The 22,149-nt window shown below is 39.3% G+C and overlaps 1 protein-coding gene across 2 annotated transcripts in view; it reads left to right on the plus strand.

Moving 5' to 3' along the window:
- Nucleotides 1-22,149, plus strand: part of LOC101166787 (contactin-4-like) — a 163,463-nt gene that overhangs the window by 25,656 nt on the left and 115,658 nt on the right. For both annotated transcript variants that reach the window (XR_002290266.1, XM_020703384.1), the window contains exon 2: nt 9,941-10,060. The gene's annotated coding sequence lies outside the window, so the exon portion shown is untranslated. The remainder of the gene's footprint in view (nt 1-9,940; nt 10,061-22,149) is intronic.

Genomic DNA, 22,149 nt, shown 5'->3' on the forward strand with positions numbered 1-22,149 from the left:
CGGAGCTGTGCAGGAATGAATGAATGCCGGTAATGAGAGCTTCCTTGCTATTAAGCCAAATTTTCTGCGCCCCTTTCTTGTTGCGTACACAGAGCAGCATAAACGGGGAAACTCAGCGCCCTGCTGCTTGATTAATGCACCGCACAGTAAATGGGTCTGCAATGATCCGCTGGGCTGATGAGCCGCTTGCTTTCCACACCGAACGGGTACCTTGACAGCGTTTCCCGCTTTTCTACATGAGAATCTGCATGTCCAATGGCGAAAGTGGGCTTGCTTGTGTTAACAGAGGGAGTCGCTCATCCGAAGTAGTATTCCTTGGTTTCTGCTGCACGGCGGCTCACTGGAGCAGGCTCCTTGGTTAGAGGCCAGTATGCCCTCTGCTCGGCGCTCGTCACCGCAAGCCCGCCTTTGTTGATTTTGCTCTCCAGTGGCACTGTCAGTCATCTGCCTCTGTGACCTGACTAATTCCCCACCCGCCTTGTCTAACCCAGGCTGTGGTTCCAGCTTCAGCCTTTACTCTCAGTAAAGCTCCTCGAGACATCATAATTCCAAGGCTACTTGTATCCTTTTCAGAGCGTTGGGGGGTGGGGGTAGCTCCTGACATTTGTGATTATTCTAAACCTTTAACCTCTCTTTTCCATTATATGTACACACTGAGGTGTGATAGATTAGGCCTTATCTCCTCGGCCACATTGCCGCTTCCTTTTTTTCCTTATTGTTTTTTGTCTACACAGAGGAAAAATCCTCAGGAATTCATAAGTGAGCTTTGTCCTAATGTCAGGGCAGCATAAATACAACCCGCAGTGTGGGGGGCTTAAAAGGATCGCTGGAATAGGAAACAAACAAGCAAAAGGATGAGTAAAAATAGTCACTCTGCTGTTACTTTATCAAAACCTTTTCATAGAAATCAGATATTTTTGGAACGTAGATACATAAAAATAAAAATATTTCGTTTGGTTCTGTCTTTTCAAAACCAAATTGAGTCATTTGAGATTTTTGAAAATTGCGTTTTTAATATATATAAAGAAAAATTACGATTTAAACGGGGTTTCTGATTAGTTCTTTCTTTAAATTGCAGTGAATCGGGAGCAGAAGAAAAAAATTTGATTGGAAAAAGCAGTTGTGGAGTTGAAGCTACAACGGCAAGCTGCAAGCTCCTTCCTCCGCTCCATTCTGATGCATCCATTTGTAGACATCTAGATCCATGCACGTCTTCATTTTCCGCATCCAATCTGAAATCTAGCCCAAAAATGTTGTCGTTGTTGTTGAACTGCTAGTTTTAGGTTTGGGGTGTTAAAGGCTGTAAACTAGTAAGAGAGCATGTGAACAGTTACAGATGATGAGAACCAACAACCAACAACCATCCTGCCAACAACTAAGAGGCAAATTTCTAAGGAACAACTGTTGCTCTGCAGAAACTATGTCCTAGAAAACGATTCAGGTTTCATGATTTTGGCTTAAAATGGCATAAACATAATTAAAAGACCACTGGGAATGTTTTCACAGTAGCTCATAAGATGATTGGAGTGGTTATTTAAACCCATAACGTGGTCGAAAAATTCAGTCTGAGGTTGAAAGACTACAGTTCTATTAAACTTTAAAGCAGACGCACAGCAGTACGGACCAAAAAAAAGCCATTGCTCCGATTAGAAGCATTCCAGCGAAAGTTTCCAGTCCTACTTTGCCTAAGTATTTTTGTGGTAAAGTTGTATTGTTTAACATTGACATTCACACAGACATAATTGGTTGGGTAAGCCACCAAGTGAATTCCCACAAAACTGCTGTGGCTCTCATTATTCAGAAGACTTGAGTTTGTGGCTAGGCTTGGCACCTAATATTAGGTGAAACCATTTCCCCTGGTGACTAAGTGACTACACAACATTCTAGCTTGTATTTTTTTTAGAGTATTTTTTGCTGTTGTACTAATCACCATCATGGTTGTACTGGAGTTAGAAAAGGTTGTGCGAAACACACTAATACCATAGGAAACCAATCAAAATATAAAAACTTTTTCAACAAAATATTCAGATTTTCTTAATGTAAATCTCCAACATAAAATGCTTATTTTCTGTTTTGCTAAAAAATTACAATACATATCTTATTTAGTGATGCAAATTGCTGTACATTTATTAGCTCAACATGGGTTGGAATTAATATGGTTTCTATAACCTTCATGAAGTTGGCCTTAAAAAAAAAAAAAGACAGAAAACAGAAAAAAAATGAATAACCTAAAAAAAAACAACCCAAACAACATATAAAATCAAACAGCCTGTTTAAAATGTATGAGATAAAAATGTTATGTAAAAACAGTCATGATTACTTGCCCCTCGTAGAATATTAACATAAAAGTCACATAGTCTATAAATGTTGTTTTGGTCGTGTTCTCTCGTTTCTTCTTGTTTTCACCTGCCTTTTGAGACTTGGTGTCGGGTACTAGGGGCTAGCAGTTGGTGGTTGGAGCTGTGTCTGTATTTCATTACCTGTAAAAATTGCTTCTTTAGTGCCTTTTTCTCCCAATAGTGAGTATGTCCTGAAGATGTAAGGGTTTTACCGCATCTCCCGAGTACTGGCTTACCTTTATCAGCCGTAACCTGAACAAACAAGAACTGGACCTTCAGCTGTGGACATTTCTGGTTGAGTTCTAGCCTCAATCGAATAAGCAAGGAAGAAGCAGGAATGCTCCTGCCGGATTGTGAAAGGTATGATTGGATTAAGTTCAAGCTTCCTGTCAGGTGCTGGTATCTGTGCGGAGCTGGCGGTGATGAGTGAAGCTGCTGCACCTGTGGTGGCGGTGGAGGATGGATGGCCTCAGACTACAAAGTTCAGGAGAAATGTGCCCAGCGTGCCATTAGGGAATAGAGAGGAGATGATTCATTTTCAGCATCACTACACAGAGAATGATCTCATTACTTGGTGTGACTGGACAGTCCCAGATCCCTGAACACTGCAGAAGCCGTACAAGACACAAGGATGTGTTTGTGAGTCGAATACAACACAAAAAAAACCAACGCTCTGGGAGAAACGTTTTGACTTTAATCGTATCTGGTATAGAACAGATGATGTCGAGTTACTTTGTTCCTATGCTTACATCTTTATACTTTATAGTCACATAAATGATTTATTGAGTTGTAATTTAATGAAAAAACAAATTAATCAGTACCTCTTGGATCTTGGACATTTCTGTAATTGTTGCCTTACAGTATGCCCAAAGTTGCGGCAAGTTTTCTTCAAAGTTGCAATATTTTTCAACAATAATTTTCAACTAAAGGCTGTGGGAGGATGTACAAATTTTAAATCAGTTGTTTTTTGTTTACCCAGTTCATTGAAGTGCAATTTTATGTAATTCCACACATATTACATCAAACAAACATCAAACAACTTTAAGCCATTTTCCGCGCATGTTTAAACATTTCTTGTCAGTCGTTGACTTTGATTTGTGCTTCAACTCAAAGATTACAAGAACAAAGCAATTTATCTGCCAAGTTCAAACTGCCCGTTCCATGTTGTGTAATATAGTACAAATAGAATAGTGAGCTGTAGTGAGTCACGATAAAACGATGACCCCACAACCCACAGGAAGCTGGTTACACGGCTAATCACCATCTTTGGCCATGAATTTCATTGTGACTGAGGGTGTATTCAGACTGAAAAAAATCATTTAGTCCTCACTGAGTCCGCTTCATTTGGTCCAGATCGAGTACTAAACCTTGTGTTCGGTCTGTATTCAGACTGCCATCAAGCGGACTTTCCTGTTCCAGACCAACTTTACAACCGTATAAATGTGACTATTGAATTATTTATAGAATATTTTAAACTATTTAGATCTCATTTAGTTTCTACTGAGGATCTGAGCCGGTGCCTTTGAGGACCTGCAATATTCAGTAACGTTTCTCCAAAGGCAGTTGGCGTTTTTAATTTACTGCTGTTGCTTATTCGGACTTTCTAACTGTACACGTCAAAGCTCGTGGTTATTGCAGTTTGTGTGGACCGTAAGAGGCATGAAAGGTGACCTTGCAGCTTAGAGACGCCAGATGGTTAAAGGGAATAAATAAACAGGGTCAGAATAACTTTAAACCTTGACCACACGGCGCAGCTTGCATTCTAACTGGGGTGTTACATATGGAAAGGCAGGTTTTTCTTTGTAAGAGCACAATTCAAGTTTTAAAATTCAGATACAGTGATTTTTCTTTCTCCTCCTTCTTTTATGTGCAATAAAACGAGGACATTGAATGTCTCATGTTTAATAGATGTCAGTCTATGCTGCACATGCTGCTCTGCCTTAAAGTGAGAAGAGGAAGATGGTCCCCAGTGTGTGAGTCAGCTGCTGCAGGTTGGATCAGTGCAGCAGTTGAAGGATGTTGACTTTGTCAAGGTTGACTTCGTTGCACATATGACTTGATAGAGATGACATGATTTCTGCCGACATCACCTTTGATGTCTTTAAGCAGCATAAAGTCCAGGCCAGGATTCCTCAAACACCACACATGTGTAGTTGAAGTCTAAAGGAACCCACCAGACCTACCTTTTTTCATTTTTTTTTATGATAAAGGTTTAAGGTGTTAAGAGATAAAAAAAAATGAAACAAGAAAAATACCAAGTATACACATTATGTGTGTAATACAGTGTTCTATTGCCCCATCCTGGTTCACGTGTCGTGGTCTCACTGTTTTTAATGGTGCATTGTGTTCTGCGTCCTGATTCGCTCTAGGCCAAGGATGTCAGAATCCAGGGCTCGATGGCCGGTGTCCAACATGTTTTCCAACCAACCTCCCTTAGAAGCTCTTTATTGGCTAAGCACACCTGATCCAGGTGATCGGCAGCAGGTGAGGCGGGATTTCTGGAAAACCAGCAGGAGGCTGCTATGGAAGCCTGGAGTTTGACACACCTGTACTAAACAATGATACTATTGCATTCATATGAAGAGAATTGAAATATAAATTTCTCTGAAACAAATCAACTTTAAAATAAAACGTAGCATCAATATTGCAAAAGGAAAACATAATCTCACTTAATGGCTCCAGCCACATAAAAATTGGATTATTTCTATGAGCTTCACTCAGAAAGACCATTATTCTGAATCAAAATGCAGTCTCCTGGTCATTACTGCACTGTGTACAGCTGTAAACCTGGAAAAACCATCTTGTTACTGGGAGGCCAAACAGTGGGTTGCACTGCAGACGGGCCACAGGAGGCATGGTTGGGGTGATTATGGGGAACGACAATGGTAGGGGCCATTCAACACAACTGACAGGTTTAATGAAGCCATTTTGCTTTAGAGGTCTAGAGAAGAGGGGTGTGTTAGGATCAAGAGTGTTAAAGAGGGGAGTAAATTGAACTGCACTTTAAAAGTTATGAAGGGTGAGTCAAGCTTGAATGTGAAAAGGGCAAGAGTCCAGGAGCAGCTTGATGGAACTCAAATTAATTTGTTTAAAATGGGGCTCTACAGTACAATCGACCTCCATAAAAATTAATCTGATTCAGATACGTGTAAAAAAATCTTATTCCTTAGGCAATGTTCACACCGCCTTCGGCAACCTCCGTTCAGGCAACCACTACCAATGAAAAGTCTATGTAAAAGCGGGAATGTGTGCATTTCAGAGATTTGAGTGTAAAATTCTCGTATTTTTCAAGTCACTATGCAAGTTTTTAAGTCAGTTTTCAGGCTCTACATACAAAACTAATGTCCATTAAATGCACATTAAAAAACTACACCATTTGAACTTTGAAAAATTAAGGACTTGGATTTGGTAGTGACATATGGGGTAGGATCTTCTTTATTTCACGGAAGTGCCAACTGGTTGAAATGTGACCATGAAGGAGAAATTAACAATTGGAGTTTGTGCTAGGCTGGAGTTATATGACAACAAGTCTTTCATTTAGCAGATTAGAGCTGGGAAAGAAAATCCTGGAGCAAGATTTGTGAGTTTTGCAGCGCTTCGACATTTCACAACAAGCCTCTTCCAACTGTGAGTACTTGTGCTAATAGTAACAAGTAATGTCAGTGTGAACACCATACGCGATCAGCAATCTCCTTTTAACACAATCTTGAATGCTTTATGGCTCGATAGGTACTGTTTTATGGCAAAAATGAGTAAACCTGACCAGGGCATGTATGTGCCTCTCAAAAAATATCAAGGTCATAGACCACTCAGTGACCCTCTAGAGCGAAAAGGTTCCTGCACATTTTTTTACTACAGGCATCCAGCAAGCCACGGGTCGTAGCGAACACCTATACAAGACAAAGGGGAATAGTAAAGGTAAAGTAGACGTGTTGTTTTGATTTTTCAGTTTTTCAGCCCCTTTAAAACTGTTAGACTGTGCATTGGACTCATGAGTGCTGCTCATGTGATAAGTCTATTTGCGTGTCTCATACAGGATTTTCCATTTTTGCCCCCCAGACAGCCATGTCTAGCTGTAAGCGCAGTTTTGACTAATGCTTTACTAGCAACTAGAAAAGGGATTCTCAAGTTTTTGTAGCGGAGGGCCAAATTAAGAATGCGACTTTAGACTGGGAGCCAATTTTGGCGAAAAAAATGGATAAACAGAAAACGTTGTTTTTAATAACTTTAATGACCAAGTGTCATTTGAACAGTTAACCAGGCCCTCCAGATGTTTTCCCAGTTGCTGTCGGAGGTTGCTGCCCAGATCTTCTACACATCTAGTAATTGTATCATTTGACAGACTTTTTTTTTTTTCATACAATGTCAGCTACTTTCAGTAGACATTGTTTTTCCCCGTCATTGAAGGGCCATTTCCAAAGCCACAAGATAGCTAACTTCTGTCACAGATTCACTGGATTTAGCCATTTTTGTAAACATTATCTGCTGTGCAGCATAGCCTCGTTGTTTTGTTGAAGTTTATTGTTGCCCCCCTCCGGTAAATTTGACATAGTTTTTATTATTTGTATCATAGTGACGATTTGTATTGAATTCTTTGAGCATTGCATTTACCTGCTTACAAATAAGGCACAGGACTTTATCCAGCCCATGCGGTACAAGAAAGTAAGCATTTGTCTACTTAGCTCGAAGGCGCCTTTTCTCCTCGCTAACACAACGTTTTTCCTCAAAGAAATCTGCTCTCTCTCCGAATCCTGCTCTGATTCCATTTCTACTGCGTCACGGTCCTTCCTTTTGCAGAGGCAGTGACATAGAAAATGTTGTCTGCCCTCTTGCGGTGAAATTAATACACTGCACTGTTGACACCCAAGTGTAATTACCTTTTTTCCTGCAGATGTAGCCAGAAACCACAAAACAATATTTTTCCAAGCAATCTACAGCAGGTTTGATAACCATCAATTAGGATTTAGTGAGGGCCACAAAACTTTTTCCCGCGGGCCACCATTGGCCCCTGGGCCACACTTTGAGAACCCCTGAACTAAAGTGTAGACATACAGCATAAATGCCTTCAACTTACAGTAGTCTTGCAAATACTTCAAGACATACTTGTTACACAGACAACAATCATATGATACATTTTTAATAATTGTCATACTAGCCCCAGGGAAACTGCAAAACACTCGTGCACTCCCATCTCTGTGATCCTCCACGGACCTGGACAACCCAAACACCTGCAGCACCTGTATAAGTCAGCCTCCACAGGTGCATGTGAATATAGCTTTGGCAGAATGACAGCCACATTTGACCAAATATATTCAAAACAGATTTATGTTACGGATTTTGAATAGCAGTAGATGGAAAAAAAGATTTTTTCTTTTTTTTTTAATCTCCGCGAAGCCAAAACAATCCCAATTGGATGCAGACATCAAGAGTTTTGATCATATGTTTTATCTCTTCAGCACAGAAAACTCAGCCATGGACTTTAATAATTCTAGAAATGTTTTCGTTTTTCCTAAGTACCCGACCAAAGACACGGATTCCTCCACAATTTAAAAGAAGTCTAAACATCAACTCCAAGAGCAGTTACTTGGTCCTCGGTTTGAAAATTCAAATATTGAACTGTCTGCCAGATATGATGAGGCTTAATGATCAACTTTTTAAAAAAAAGGTGGACTTGCTGAGCTTTCTTCCTTCCTTGCTGCATTTCTATGAGCTTTAGTACTTGAGATTCCTGTGAAAGTACCAAACATGCAGGGAAGCCAGTGAATGCGATCATCCCACAACCTTGGCAGTATGCTTGTTCACGTCTAATGGCATCCTCCCTGGAAAGACAAAATTGGCTTTTAGATTATGTGCCTTAATGTCCAAGGAGTGGCAATCATACTTTATCTCCTCCATGCTTTCGCTCCCTGATGTGTTGTTTTAGAGCTCCATCAGAGATAATATGGCAAGTTCAATTCGAGGCAGGGTTCACACAGACAAAAAAAATCAGGAGAAGTCAGCATGACTGGAAGACTTTCATTTTGTTGACTTTGTCCCACACTCTGATCTAATAAAACCAGTTTTCCCAATTGTGTTAAGTACCAGAAGGTTGATCGGGAAAAAATATACATTATCCAAGCTTATTCAACAGATAAATTGGCTGAAAGATTTAGAAATGTGGCAGTTTGGTGGTAAAAGCTGCTGGTGGAAGGTTGGGTTGGAGCCAAATCCTGAGGCAGAAAGAAAGCTTTGCAAATCTGGTTCCAAACTGTGCAAATCAGCCAGAAAAATGTTTGCCACAGGTGAACTGTGATTCATCCTACAACGTTTAGCTGATCACTGACTGAATGCTCTGATGTCTCTGTGGATGTTTACTCCCACCCAAGATGTGTCCAACCTCTCCAAGGAAGGTTGCTATAATCAGATTCCTCCTGTGCTGTAGAACCATGTAGAACCATGAAGCAGCATAAAGCAACAAGTTGCTGGATGTTTACAATCATTACAGTCAGGTTTATCAGTGATGTAAATCCATAAGGAGGCGGGGCCTGTCCACACACACACCCAGATACCACAAACATATCTGTTGGCTCCAAATAATAAAAAAAAAACGTCCACATACAAAACATGTCAACATGTACACAGTTCAACTGATGTTCACTCAAGCATACTTATGCATTCGGACCGACCCGTGTGAAATATTTCATTCAGTCACACAAACTAGTTGTGCAAAGGGGAGATAGCACCTGTGCTCGAGTGGGTCTTTATGTTCTACTAAAGTGAATGATGGAATGTAATAATACATAGTTTCTGCAGAGCAGCAGGAGTTCATTAGAAATTCCCCTCTGAGTTGTGGGCGGGACTGTTGGCACTGAGTAAACTGCTCTCATTTCATATCTTGCCTTTGTTTAAACGCTCTCCCGCTACCTTACAGCCCCTCACAACCCATTACAAGCCAACACAAGCACATTACAGGTGCTACAAAAATGGCAAGCTATATTGTAGCTATCTAGCCATACAGTTTTTAACTCAGACAGCAGCTCAGACGAGGAAAATGAAGTCGTACGTGGATCTATTCGTCTACAAGTGGATGCATCAAAATAGGGTGGAGCAGAGAGATTGTGGCCTGCTGGTTGTATTTGTACAATTTTCAAATCATCTACTTCTCATTCACAACACAATTTGAATAAAAAAAAAATACTCAGAAATGCCCTTTTAATCTTAGGTTTTTTATATATGTCCTCCATCATCAGAAAAATGCTACAAGAACATCTTAAAAACACAATTTTTGTCAGAGTTGGTCTTTAAAGACTTTATCTGAGTTTATACGTGTATAAAAGTATTTTAGTAGCTTTAGAACATTATTATGACTCAAAAATATAGATACCTTTCACTTGTAGTGTGCATAGATAAACTTTTGCTGAAGTACATTTTTTGAGTAGCTGCTAAAAGTTAAGGAAAGTTGGAAAAAGTTGTACATAGCTGAATAAATGTTTTATGTTGAAGTTTCCCGACTTTTAAGTGGATTCCAACAAACTTTCCAAACTAGCAAAAGTATTTATGAAGTTATCTGTCAACAATGTGAAAGTTTGCTAATATTTGCTGCTCTATCACATTCATTTCAGTGGGACTTAAAGAGTTAAGAATCCCCAAAACATCGTGACGTTGCGATCTGGCCTCAGCACCCGCAGGTCCCTCCCACCCCTAACACCATCCGCCGTCTGAGCTGTGGACAAAAACAGACGGTGAGTGTTAGCCCTGATAGCAGAGGTAACTTTGAGTGGTGGCCTATCAGAGGCTCACTGGCTGTGGAGCTGGATGGGATTTGAAGAGCTGGCCTTCCATTAATCATATTCAAATCAGCTTCCTGCTGAATGCCCCCCTCCAAACCTCTCACTTCTCCCATGTGCTTATCTTAATGTGGACAGATGAAGCCCCGCCGCTCTTTGTCATTTCTAGTAGTGGTGATCATTTCCCACTGACTCACTAGTAATGATGCCAAATTTCCCGCTTACTCAAAACTGTACAAATAAAAACAAATTTGAGAAGATTGTTCTTTATTATAATCATAAAAAGTAATACAATGAAAACATAAATGGTAATTGTTGTATAGTGCTATTTTCCAACTCTTAAGTCATTTTGGATTCAGCTCTGCTTCAATTTGACTAATTTCACCATTACTCAGAAATGACAGCGGCTTTTTTGATAAATCTATCTCCGATGTACAGCTGGTCAAAACACTCTTAATTCCACTAAGAGTTTACAGAAATCTATCCATGTGTAGACAGATAAGAATTTCATTATGCTCCAAAGGACTATGAATATCAAATGGGAATTTGTCACAGATTGCCGTCTCTGTCTGCATCTCAAAGATTTAAAAGAGGTGTTTGCCTGGTGATCCATGTGAAAGACCGGACCTGAATGAGAAATGTAAAAGCGCTGCTGTAAGCAACATGCAGCCTGCATCCTGACCTGTGCTTTAAAGAGCTGTTTTATCAAAGCGGCTATGCTGTCATCTGTCATCAAATCTAAATGCAGCTTGATGTATTGTCCAACCCATTAGTGGGTGTTATAAAGGGTTTGGGTGATTGTTATAAAAAGAGAAAGAAAAAGAGATGTTCTACATTTTTATGCTTTTTCAATAATCTAACTGTTACTTTATAGCAGTGTTGAGAACAATAGTTTTGAAAGTAAATTGATATATTTACTCACTACTTAATCTAAAAAAGAATTGAGTTAGTCGCTGGATAATTCTTTAATAACACTGATGAGTTAACAGAAAAAGTATGTTTTTGCGTTTTGCTACATTCATGTTGGGCATGTGATGCATGTTCAAGAACGCGCTAAATGTGCGTTCAGCATATGATGTTCACAGTAGACTGTCCGACTCCATACTCGCTTACCTCCGCCACCTACAGTTGGTGCGAAACCTCAATGCAATGAAAATAATGGGAATCTTGATCCAAGGTTTTCTTTCACAGCTCCATTCTGATGTATAAAAGACTTTGTGTCATATATTTCCGCCTGGAAACAAACCACAAATATTCATTTCTCTGCCACGATTGGCGATACTGTGAATTAAAAGGGACGCCACAAATAAACCCAAGTCCCTGACTGATAAAAAAAAAAAAATCCACCTATTTTAACTCTCAACCTGCTTTCAGTGGCTGCGTGTTTTGTTTGTGGTGCCAGATAATGGTTGTAGAAACTTGCATAGCGATGACTGAAACACAGATATATGAACATTTACATAGACTTTTCATTGAAAGAGTCACCTAAACACATGTTGCCGAGGGCGGTGTGAATGTAGCTTTCCTGTATTATTTTATTCACACACAACTGGGCTTTTTTTTTTAACCCTTTAAAGACCCACCCCGATCATCTGTTTTGTCTGCTTCTGATTTACAGTGCCTCACAACGACAGTAAAGAAATACTCATTCATCCTTTCATTCATCCATTTTCTTAACCGTTTTTCCCTTTCGGGGTCACGGGGCTGCCGGAGCCTATCCTGGCTACTTGTGGGCGAAGGCAGGGGACAACCTGGACAGGTTGCCAGTCTGTCGCAGGGTAGAATGTCCACAAACACACAACCATTCACACCTAGGGACAATTTAAAGTTGCCAATTAACCTATGAAGCATGTTTTTGGACGGTGGGAGGAAGCTGGAGACCCTGGAGAAAACCCACGCATGCACGGGGAGAACATGCAAACTCCACACAGAAAGGTCCCCCGTTGATGTAATTTTTCACGTCCCCCAGCCGGGACTTGAACCGGAGGCCTTCTTGCTCTGAGGCAAGAGCGCTAACCACTGCGCAGCCGAAGAAATACTCAGAAATGAAATTATTCATTTTGTTTTCGTCATAAATTCTCTATCATCTGAAAAACCCCACCAATTACATGATTTTGAATTGAAGGGTTCTTTAACTCCCCCGATGTTGTCAGCAGACCCTAAATACCACATACTCTTTGACCTACCGTAACTCTTCGACCGTTTCCTTGATCAACTTAAATCAGCTGATTCTGTTGCAGAGCATAGGGGCTTTGCTCCGTTATGCAACACTTGGGGCTAAGCCCATATTCTCTGCAACAGAATCAGGTATTTTACGTTATTTACGTAAGTACTTCACTGCTGTAAAGCGTCGCATTTCAGCGCAAAGCTGCTTTTCTCCGCTTCAGAATACACTGAAATTACATTAATTGCAACAATGGTTGAAAAGATACGTAGTCTCAAGAATGCCAACACTGGAGCTAAAGATTTAGTGTGAAAGAGTTAAATAACAAAGCATGTTTAATTATATGTTAGATGCCTGCTTCCTATGCAGACATTGGTCATCTGAGTTTAATTTAAGTAATGCTGACTTTAATTAAAGAAAACTGTTGCAGTGAAATGTTGAATTGTTTTTACGTCATTAGAAAGTTGGTCACTAATATTGAAAATCAGAAGTTTTCCTCATAAGGAGCAACCTTTTTAATAATAATGAAAAGCAGAATTCTTAAGAAGTCAATTATTGACATATGTTCTGCTGTTTTCTTATTTTTGTTGCTGTTCAGTTGTTCAACTCCACCACCTCACTTTAGCCCTTCTTCTTATTTATTCTGCAGCTCCAAAAGGGACTTTAAGTAAAAGAAAATGTAAATTTCAAGGGTCGGAAATTATGTGAGGTGTTGTCAGGAAACTGCACGCAGAGCATTTATTCCCGGGCCGCTGTGTGATGCTTTACAGCAAGGAGATGTTAATGATTGCAACTTTCTGTGAACACGGCTTTTGTGCAACGCTGCTGCTGCTGCTGCTGCTGGGGTGTCATTTTGTTTTGTTTTTCATTTTTAAGTCGTGGGGAAAAAAATGTAGAGATTTGATTTTACTGAAAAGAAAATGCAATATATTTCTTTTTAGAACAAAAAGCAGGGCAGAGAGAGGTGTACATCTTGTTGCCTTTACTTTACCTATTAGCCATTCAACCTTGGAGTGTCTAAGCACTGGTTTCTACCAAAATATACATTTTTAGAGAGCTTAAACAACATGCAAGGTGAGACGCAGGCATGTCATATGGAATTTCGATTTTTCTTTTACCCCCCCAAACCCTGTGCGCTGTACATGCATCACTCCTACATCATTAGTGCGTGTAACTTACAGTAGCCCACTAGTACTTCACAAAAGACTTACTACACGTAGACAATAGTACGATCCATTTTACTGAGGTGGCCGTACAAGTAGGGGTGTGACGATAACCGCATCACCACCGTGCGTGGTTTCAGAAACACATCCTCATTGTACAACAGAAGTTTTTTGTCTCGTGAGGAAATACGACACATTTACTGCGTTCTAATAATTAATTTCCATTGTATTCATTTTCATTACAAGCTGCGTGCGATCTTAAGTGGCACGGCCGCCCGCCGGAGGATTTTGTGTTGGGGGGGTATATTACTGTTCTGCTTCACTCTGTAACACCAAACATGAACGTGCAACTGTTAGATTTCAATGAATATCACTACATGTTTTGTTTGGGAACTATTTTGTAGCGCAAAGTTACGTGTCTGAATAAACATGGGTATCAGGCTTCATGGCTACTGGAAAGGTGACAAAGTGTCTGCAGTCTCGTTTATTACTGGGCAATATAGAATATTCAGAGAAGATGTCTGTACCAGAGAGCACAGGTGAAGCCTTGTGTGCTGCTCGAGAGCAGTCCGCTGCAGAAGAATGAACATGCACCCCTAACACACGTGTGCGCGCTCCTTCCTCCTACACACGCAGTGCACTGACACACATACACATAGTCATTCTAAGATACCTACATAGTTAGTTCATTGGTTAGATACATAGTACTTAGCTGTTACTGTTGTTTGTTAATAAAGAATACTGCGCTGTAATTGTATTCATTTGCGACGCAGCCGCCGGGGTATTTTGTGTTTGCGACCCCCTTAAGATGCGACAGCTTCTCTCTCAGACTCTCCACAGGCCTAATCCAAAAATCTGCAGCATTCGTAGGTTGCTAGTGCACTGCTTGGGTAAATGTTTTCAAAAGCTACAAATTTATCAGCAATTAAAGACTAATAAATGCATCAAAACCTACTTAAAAATGTATGCATCATCTAATTCAATAAATAAAGTTACCAAATAGAAGTAAAAGTGGCAACAACAAAAAAAGAAATATTGCCAAATTAAGCTCAAAAAAGATTCATCTTGAGTAAAAAATGCTAAATTATGCTAAAAGCTAAATCAGTTAAACGCCCCGTGAGATGGTTAAAAAATGCAAATTTTTGCTATTTATTTAGGAAAATGCTAAAGTTAATGCTAAATCATGCTACATTTTCATCATATTTCATTATAATAAAGGAACCAAAAATGGAAACTCTTTCTGTTTTGTTCTTATATGTGCAAATAAAAGTCTCCTCTTGTTGGTCAGTAATTACAGCTGGAAGTGTTACGATAAAACTGGATTATTGTTCAAATTAGTACCTTTTATAATAAACATGAGCACCTTAATTAAAATGTATTTATACTTGGAGCCAAAACTGTGATTATTTCATATTACTGTAATTACGGCCAGCCCAAGATTGCATCGGTGCGTCTGTGTATTCACAGTCGTGTTGGAAAAAGGACTAATAATGTTCAATTTTCTGCAATTTAAGCAGTCTCAAAGAATTTGCATTTCATGTAGAAACGTGTAAATGTCAACAGTTCTTCAATCTTTCTTTTCTGATGAAATTATTATTAATGCAGTGCGGTAAGACATCCCACCTAAAAAGATAAAAAATGCCAAACACCTCTGTGTCCGACACACTAAATTTTATTTTTATTCAGACGTCCAGAAACCAGTGGAGAAATATAAAAAACAAGATAATTGATGGGAAAAAAATCTTCAAGCATTTAAGGAGGATACAAAGTTGTTATTTGTCAAAATAAGTTACAACACTTGTGTAAATAAAGCTTATGGAGAATTTGGAAACATTGTAAACAAACAGCTAAGTGATAAATCAGCTAAAAAATATTGGGGCTGAAAAGAAGTTCACTCCATTGTTTCTTTATGCTTATATAGCCGAATAACTAAGGTAATTAAGGGGTAAATAATGTTGTATCTCTAAAGAATACTTTGTTGGTTAACCCTTTTAATACCCCAGAAATAACACAACTATCACAATAAATAATACATTCTCTTCTCCTACCAGAACTCTTCAATCAATCAATCAATGTAATTCAGTTGTTTCTGACGCAGAAAAAACTGGGTTTGCATATCGGCTTTCCACCAATATGCAACAGATGACTAACGTCAAGTGTTGCATGTCAGCACAAGGCTTCTTTCCTTCGCTTCAGAATCCACTGGAATTAAGTTGATTGCATCTACAGTAAAAAGAATATCAACATTGGAGCTAATGTTGTCTAGAAACAAGATGTAAATTTAGCTGTTGAAGTTTATTTACAAACCATCATTCTTTAGATGATCAGGGTTTATTTGTTTGCTAAACAAAGTAAAATATGTTCAACCCTTGTGCTTTCCAAGGCACCTTAAGTTAGGAGTGGGGTCATCTGGACCCCACAAAACAGTGCGCTGAACCTTTTCCCGCCAATGATTCTTGATCCTCAATGGTGTCCATCCTCTCCACCTTTATCCACCTTTGTCAAGGTAGGGATAACTCGTCAATGTAAGGGTGGGGTCATCTGGACCCCATAGACAGCACAAGGGTTAACAGACATACATACAGTGGACATTGGTGTATTACTATAGTTTCTGTCTAATTTGAGTAATAAAAACCTTCTGATGTTATATTATTATAGTTTGCCTTAATTAGTTTTCCTCGTGTGATTAAAATGTACCAGCCGTCTATATGGCATAAAATCTGTTTAAAAGTATTGAAATGTCACATTGTCTGAGCCCACTCCCCCTGCGCTGTAGCAGGAGTTCTTTATAAATATGTCAAAGCTTGATTTCTCTGATAGGAAGTGCGTTTTGATTGCCAGAGCACTACTCTACATCAGCAGCCAAGGGGAGCACTTAGCAATAAAGTGCCAGGAATAATCCAGCAGTGAAGCAGCTGTGTGAAGCATCTCTGTTTCACTCCTTCCCCGACTCTGGGTGACATGTGTGTGATTGACGTTCCTTTTTAGAGTGAGGAGGGAAAAAAAAGCCTCGGTTTCTCATCCAGCATCGAGCTGTTTCACTCCAATAAATCCTGACACTGAACTAATTGGTCTTGGTGCTGAACCTTAAATTGTTCAGCGGGCGCTGACAGGCAAGGGAAAACAGTGACTGGTACAGTTGCATGTTCTTTTAATAAAAAACCTGTGTGGAGGTTGCCATCCTAGACTGTCACACTGACAGGCAGAGAAAAAAAAAGAATACATTACTGTTCCGTCTTTGACAGGATCGGGCAACAATTTTCTCTTCCACACAACAATTACTCCTATAATCTTTTTTTCAATTGTTGACATCCAATTACATAAGCGTACTTCACTTTTTTGAAAACTAAAATGTCAAAAAGTCAAAATGTCCTTTTTTGGTATGTTTGTATGGTGACCTGGAAGTCTTATTCAAAGAAAAATCTTCAAAACTTTTGAGAGAAAGTTTATTTAGCCCAATTTTAGCTCAGAATAGGATTTCAACTTTTGAAAAAGTCCAGTGTTTACCCCTCCTTCGCCCAACAGGGACCGGGAAAGGCTAAGCAAGGTGCTTTAAATTAAAGACAAATTTACTAATATATTAAGTAGATGTATTGTTTTTTCCACACTATAGGGCGCAACAGATTGCAACTCGAAACTTAAATTGTCTATTTTTGAACATCTTATATATGAGTTGCATTAAGCAAGACTAAAGAGCCACAGTTGTCTATCAAACAGTCAGACTTTAACTACGTTCAAATCAAATCAAATCAAATCAAATCAAACTTTATTTATAAAATAGCGCTTCTCATGCACTTTGTGCAGCTCGAAGCGCTTTAACACTAAAAACAGTAAACACACAACATTACAATAAAAACCCCAACCCACCCTTCACCCTTCCCACTCCCCTCCATTAAACCACATGACCCATGGCTCCCACGTACAATGAAATATGACTATGTAACTGTAAAAGAATAAATAAATAAATAAATAAATAAATAAATAAATAAATAAATAAATAAACAAACAAACAAACAAGTATGGCTTGGCTCTGCTGTGAGGAAACAGTATCTGGGAATCCTTTCATACCAGGAGCCAGCCTGGCCACCGGAACATCGCCACAGTGCCCACCCAGACCGGGACAACACCGGGGTCCCCCTCACAGCCAAAAGCTGTAAAATTAGACCCCAGCCGCCCCAGCAAGGGCAACAACTGCAGCAACAACCGCTGACCAAACCGGCATCCCTGGAGGAAAAGACCCCCTCAAGAAACACTGGGGCTAAAATCATAAGATGCTAAAATTAAAAACATAAAATTGAAAATAAGATGCGTAAAATTAAAATAAATACATAAAATAGCCTATACTAAAACTAATAGAATAAATTAGCAGTTAAAATCAACTAAAAGCTAAATTAAAAAGGTGGGTCTTGAGCCTCTTCTTAAAAACCTCTACAGTCTCTGCGGCCCTGAGGCTCTCCGGAAGGCCGTTCCACAGGCGAGGACCATAATGGCAGAACGAAGCCTCACCATAAGTTTTGGTCCTCACCTTGGGAACAACTAAGAGGCCAGCACCGGAGGACCTCAGGGTCCGCGAGGGCTCATATTTTAAAAGAATATCATTTAAATAAGAAGGCCCAAGACCATAAAAACATTTATAAACCATTAAAAGAATCTTAAAATCAATCCTGAAACGCACAGGGAGCCAATGCAGCGATTTTAAAACCGGTGTAATGTGTTCTCGCCCTCTGGTTCTCGTCAGAACTCGTGCCGCTGAGTTCTGTAGAAGTTGTAAGTTTGAAAGAGACTTTTTGGGTAAACCAGAGAGCAGGGCATTACAATAATCTAAACGACTGAAAATAAAAGCATGCATTAGTACCTCTTCACAGTAATTCTAGAACTTGTTTGTATCATGCTACATGTTAGCTAAGTTAGAAGCGTCAGCCTCCTTAGTGTATCTACAATACCTGTAACTCCCAACCTTGTTTGAGACGGATAAAAAACCAGACTGATACAGCTAAAACAAACGTCACTTGTACTACGCTAACTTCCAAACTTTGTTAGTAACACGTGAAAAACAGGCTGACGCCGCTAGATGTTAGCCATGTTGGCGAATTCACAACACCTGTAACTCTCAACCTTGTTTGCAACATGTAAAAAAACAAAAACAGACAGACACTCCAACATTATTAAACACAACAAGATTTAATCCATAAAAGACACTTGCCGCACAAAAAAAAGAGGATTTTTTTAAAGAAATTGTTAAATATGGAGTAAAATACTGTAGTTCCTCATTGACCACAGGAGTTAGGTTTGAAAAATAATCTGCAGAATGTGAAATCCTTGGCTATGTCCGAATTCCCACCCTAATCCCTAACTACTAAAAAACTAAATAGTGCGGGACTATTTAGTGCCCTGGATTTTATAAGCAATTCAGACACATCTCTCACTACTTTTTTTTCTTTTTCTTCAAACATTGAATATGACGTCATTGTTAAAATCTCATTGATATGAGCGTTTTGCAACGACCATTTATGAATCCACTGTGTTCTGAAGTTGAAAATGTTAATATTTTATTAAAAGTTACATATAACCCTTGTGCTATCTTAGATGACCCCACCCTTACATTAATGTGTTCTCCCTACCATGACAAAGGTGGATAAAGGTGGAAAGATTTCATGTAATCCATGGACACCAGTGAAGATCACAAATCCTTGAAGAAAAAAGGTTCAGCGCACTGTCTAGTGGGTCTAGATCAGTGTTTTTCAACCTTTTTTGAGCCACGGCACACTTTAACCTTGCCAAAATCCCGCGGCACACCAGCATCCAAAGAAAAAAAAGAAGCAGAAATTCATGGTCTTTGTTGATCGAGCCCCCCCCCCCCCCCCCCCCCCCCCGCCCCCCGCAATCTAACGTGCATTTTTGTGATAGTTGTGGTGGAAAAAGCAGGAAAAGCAGGAAGTTGCGGCAGTTTTTTTCTAAGATGAAATAAAAGTTACGTTAGAAAATTTAGAAACTGTTTGTTGTGGTTTCAAGACGTTAAACAAGGAGGACTCATTGTGCGTTGAGACACTGTCCCTTTAAGCCAGTGCATCATGGGAGATGTAGTGTGAAAACTACCGAAAGAGGGACGAAAGACTCGCGTCTCTGAGCTTCATTGTTTTGTTCATTTGGCCCACGGTCTGACACCAGACTCTGTGGAAAGCTACACCGCTAAAGACGAGCTTTAGCTGGTATTTTTGTTAGAACTGAGCGACTTTTTGAGCTAATTTGGAACAAGGAAGTGAAGACTTGAACCACTTCTGATTGGTCAGACTGATGACATGTGATTTAGCCTTAAAGAATGATTGGCGGAGACAGTTAAAGGGGCGGGACTTTTCCGCAAACACTTATAGCTGCAGGTAAATCGCGGTAACGTCATTCTTATCAAAATGTATTTAATAGAATTAAATAAACACAAAGAAAATGTAATTGTATGATCTTTTATATTCCTAACTACTCAGTTTTTTATCAGGGCCTGTTTGGATGAACAAAGAGCTGATTTCCTGGAGATGGGAAATGTTTTTAGATCAGTGAAGTAGGGCAATTCCCCACGGCACACTTGACCATCTCTCACGGCACACTAGTGTGCCGCGGCACACTGGTTGAAAAACACTGCTCTAGATGACCCAACTCCCAATGTTAAAGTGGCTAGGATAGCCCAAGGTTTAAATAAACTTCCTTTGCAGAAATTGTTCAGATGCAATGCATTGTGGTCCATATTTGCCAATCTGGAGAACATCGATGCACACTGGTTTTTCGCAGAAAATGTCTGGGAAATTTCTAGGGCACTCGATTTTGGAAATGTAGATTTGGACAGCTCTACAAAATGGCGAACGCACTATATAGTGATTAGGGAAGGAATTCGGACACAACCCCTATCTTTATTTTCTGAAACTATTATGTTTTGAGGCTGTCAAACTCCTCACTACACACTTATACACTTTGTTCTCAAACAGACAAATAATTTTACAGTTTTCCCTTTTGTTTAAACTGTTAAAGTTCATAGAAAAAAAACTTATGAGAAAAAAAATTGAAAACGAAGATTGACTAGAGACACAGCCCGGAGGAGACTGTTTGACAATGGTCAATAACCATCCAGTGCCTTGTTAAAAATAAATAAAGGAGCATGTAAAATTGTACCCCCAGAAAATCTACAAAACAGGTAGACTCCGTAAGGTGAACCGTGACATGGCAAGGGGATAGTATACATTCAAATAATTGATGACAATAGTCAATAACGTAAAATGAAACTAAATTAGTTTCACCAGAAAGAATCAAATGACAAAGTTTTTCATTTATCCTATTAATCCTTTAGAACAGGAGGAGCTTTTGCTCCAGTGTTTACATTCTTTTGACCATCTATACTCCTTAACCATCCACATAATTAGCATAGCTTCAGCAGAATTGAAACTGGAGAAAAGCAGCTTTGAGCTGATATGCAACACTTAACAGCAGTTTTTACAAAATTCACGTAAATTAGCTGATTCTGTTGCAGAGAAAAGGGGCTTTGCGCCTAACTTGGTAGACAACATTTTACATGTTGCATATTGATGCAAAACCGACATGAAAACACATACAGTATTTCCCTGCGTCTGAATCAGCTGATTCGTGTTTATCATGAATACGGCCAGAGAGTTACGGTATATCAGAGAGGGTGTTATTTTGGTGTCGCAGAAAAAAGCTACAGTATTAAAGAGCTAATATGCCCTCAGAAATCTGAAACTAGGAGAAATCACTTTAAGTGATGTACAGTACACTCCAAGGGAATAAAACTTTCAGGCTTATGAATATTATATTATACTTTAAATTAATCATCATCTTGAAGTATAAATAATTTCAGAGCTATACTTTGCTCAAAGTTTTACATTTACTTAACATTTAACTGCACATTTGCATTTAGCATTAACATCAATCAGCTTCATAGAACTGTTTTACATTTCCTCCAGCTAATTAGTAATAATATTTAAGTATTTGCAACCTTTCATTAGCTCTTATTTATGAGGATCCACACAAATCTAGTTTTTAGGTCCCTGTTGATTTGTCTAATGTGTTTGGCATTTGAGGAATCGCATTGATTACTTTTTTGTTGGGTTTTTATCAAGCTTATTTTCCGTTGCCTTACCCATTCTTTAGCTAATAAATCATTTTTCTCTTTTGCGTAAACTCTATCAGCAGAAATGAATATCAGCAATAGCGCACGTTTGTGCAGCTCTCTCTTGTCTTTTGGGTGACGTATTAGCCTGTCTTCCATTAGGGTTGTCAGCTAGATCAAATGATGTGAGATGACTTGCATGGTTATCCAACGAAAACAGCAATAAACACTCATAAATAAATGACAGAGTGGCTCCGTTCAGTGTTTTTGTTTTTTTGTTGTTTTATAGCTGATTTATTTGACCCACTCTGTCTGATTCTGCTCCAATCCATGGCTCTCATGCGGCACAGTCGGTTTTCTAGAGTCTCGGCACCTGGATGCGCTGGACCATATCTCGTTTTCTCTTCAGTGCAATTGATCTTGAACTGTGAAAGGGAAGCCTGCCAACTTTACATAATTGGATTTCAAAAGATTGCTCTTGTTTTTGAGGCTTGCATCAATCTCTGTACCTATTAGAGCCAATGAAGTAAATCTTATTGTCATTTCATTTTTTTTTTTATTGATGATATGCATTGGAGCTGTGCGTTATATACGTCATGCTGGTGAA

The sequence above is a fragment of the Oryzias latipes genome, chromosome 5 (genome assembly GCF_002234675.1).
Source record: "Oryzias latipes chromosome 5, ASM223467v1".
Classification (NCBI taxonomy): Eukaryota; Metazoa; Chordata; class Actinopteri; order Beloniformes; family Adrianichthyidae; genus Oryzias; species Oryzias latipes.